The sequence below is a fragment of the Corapipo altera genome, unplaced genomic scaffold (genome assembly GCF_003945725.1).
Source record: "Corapipo altera isolate COAL_440 unplaced genomic scaffold, ASM394572v1 130235, whole genome shotgun sequence".
Lineage (NCBI taxonomy): Eukaryota > Metazoa > Chordata > Aves > Passeriformes > Pipridae > Corapipo > Corapipo altera.
The window spans coordinates 728-3026 of NW_020887135.1; the positions used below are offsets into that span (position 1 = coordinate 728).

The 2299-nt window shown below is 62.2% G+C and overlaps 1 long non-coding RNA gene across 1 annotated transcript in view; it reads left to right on the forward strand.

Moving 5' to 3' along the window:
• The window catches only part of LOC113941479, a 3517-nt gene that overhangs the window by 671 nt on the left and 547 nt on the right, over nt 1-2299 (forward strand). The window contains exon 2 of the long non-coding RNA XR_003525683.1: nt 1288-1339. This is a non-coding gene — a long non-coding RNA (uncharacterized LOC113941479). The remainder of the gene's footprint in view (nt 1-1287; nt 1340-2299) is intronic.

Here is a 2299-nt window from a genome sequence, read left to right on the forward strand (position 1 = left end):
ATCCAGGAGCTGGAGAGCTTCCCCTTTGGAGCTGGGGAGCTTTCCCCATGGAGCTGGGGAGTTTCCCCTTTGGATCTGGGAGCTGGAGAGATTCCCCTTTGGATCTGGGAGCTGGAGAGTTTCCCTTTGGATCTGGGAGCTGGAGAGCTTCCCTGTTGGATCTGGGAGCTGGGCAGCTTCCCTTTGGATCTGGGAGCTGGGGAGCTTCTCCTTTGGGTTCAGGAGCTTCCCACCTGGGTCTGGGGGCTGGGGAGCTTCCCCTTTGGGATCTGGGAGCTGGGGAGATTCCCCTTTGGATCTGGGAGCTTCCCTTGTGGGTTTGGGAGCTGGGGAGCTTTCCCCATGGAGCTGGAGAGCTTCCCTGTTGGATCTGGGAGTTGAGGAGCTTCCCCTTTGGATCTGGGAGCTGGGGAGCTTCTCCTCCCAGTCAGCTTTGGAATCGGGAGCCAGGGAATTTGTCCCTTGGATCTGAGAGCCGGGGAACTTCTCCTCCCAGTTCAGCTTCGGAATTGGAAGCCCAGAGCTTCTCCTCCCACTTCCCACCTTGGATTTTTGGGAGCCTGGAGCTTCTCCTCGAGCCCTCGGAGAGCATCCCGCTCCGCCCCGGAATGCCGGGAGCAGCATTCCCGTGCCCAGGGATTCGGGAGGAATGTCGGGATCAGGGCAGGCAGAGAGCAGTTCCCCAAACACCCCCCCCTCCCCTGGAATCCCGGCAGGTCAGGGATGGGATCCCGCCCATTCCCAGGGACGGGGGCTCGGGAACTGCTGCTCCGGGGTGTCCCGGCGGGATTCTAACTGTGTTCCTGGATTTTATTCCCGCTCCTGCCTAACGGTTCCGCCCCGTCCCCCCGCTGCTCAGGAGAGACAGGTAGCTTTCCCTCTGGTGCAGGTAACGCTCCATCCCGATCCCGATCCGGGGGGAATCAGGTGTTTTCGGAAGCGAGGCCTCCCTGGTTCTCGGTGGTTCTCGGTGGTTCTCCCGCCGGAATTCCCTTGGGAATCCGCAGCCGCTGCTCCACTTGGTGTTTCCTCTCCTGCCAGTTCCTTCCCCCTGGAATTCCTGGGAATAACGGTCCGTGAGGAAGGAGATCCCGGTGTCCGTCCCCCCTCCTCCCCCTCTCCACCTGCTCCTGGGCAAACCTCGGGAAGGGGCTCTGGAATTCCACCTGACGGGCTTTTCCTTGGATCAGCTCATCCTTGCGGCGTTCCGGGCGGGAATCGCGTGGTGGCCCCGGCTCAGCTTCCTCTTCCCTGCCTCAAGAATTCCCTCTTTTCCCTGTTTTCCAGCGCGCAGCAGAGGAACACCCAGACCAACAAGAAGAGGGCGATCCCCAACCAGGTACAGCTGGAGGCTCCCGGCCTTCCTCATCCTCCTCCTCCTCCTCCTCCTCCTCCTCCTCCTCCTCCTCCTCCTGCTCCTCCGGGAGCAGGGCTGGCTCCCAGGATATCCCCCTCCAGCAGCACTCGGAGCTCGGACAGCGGGATCCCAGTGGATCCGTAAACGTGGATGTTTGAGGCCGGGGATGGAGACGGGAAAACCGGAGCTCTGGGGCAGAGCGGGAGCAGAATTCCCGGCTAAAATCACCGGGATCTGGGACAAAGCGGGCGGGAGGAGCTGCTGGGGGACCCAGCCCAGCCCTGGGGGTGGGGACAGGGAGGACACCGGGATGTCCTGGAATCCATGTCCCCCTCATCCCTGGGATGTCCTGGAATCCATGTCCCCCCCTGTCCTGGCTCAGGGAATGGGGACCAGGAGGACACCAGGATGTCCTGGAATCCATGTCCCCCCCCATCCCTGGGATGTCCTGGAATCCATGTCCCCCCCATCCCTGGGATGTCCTGGCATCTGTGTCCCCCCCATCCCATCCTGGCTCAGGGAATGGGGACAGGGAGGGCACCGGGATGTCCTGGAATCCATGTCCCCCTCATCCCTGGGATGTCCTGGAATCCATGTCCCCCCATCCCTGGGATGTCCTGGAATCCATGTCCCCCCATCCCTGGGATGTCCTGGAATCCATGTCCCCCCCTGTCCTGGCTCAGGGAATGAGGACTGGGAGGGCACTGGGATGTCCTGGAATCCGTGTCCACTCCATCCCATCCTGGCTCAGGGATTGAGGACTGGGAGGACACCGGGATGTCCTGGAATCTGAGTGTCCCTCACACTGGCTCAGGGAATGGGGACCGGGAGGACACCAGGATGTCCTGGAATCCGATTCCCTGCAGCGCTCCCGCTCCCGAGGGGGTGTTGTGCCGAGGGGGTGTTGTGCTCAGGGGGTGTTGTGTGAGGGGGTGTTTGTTG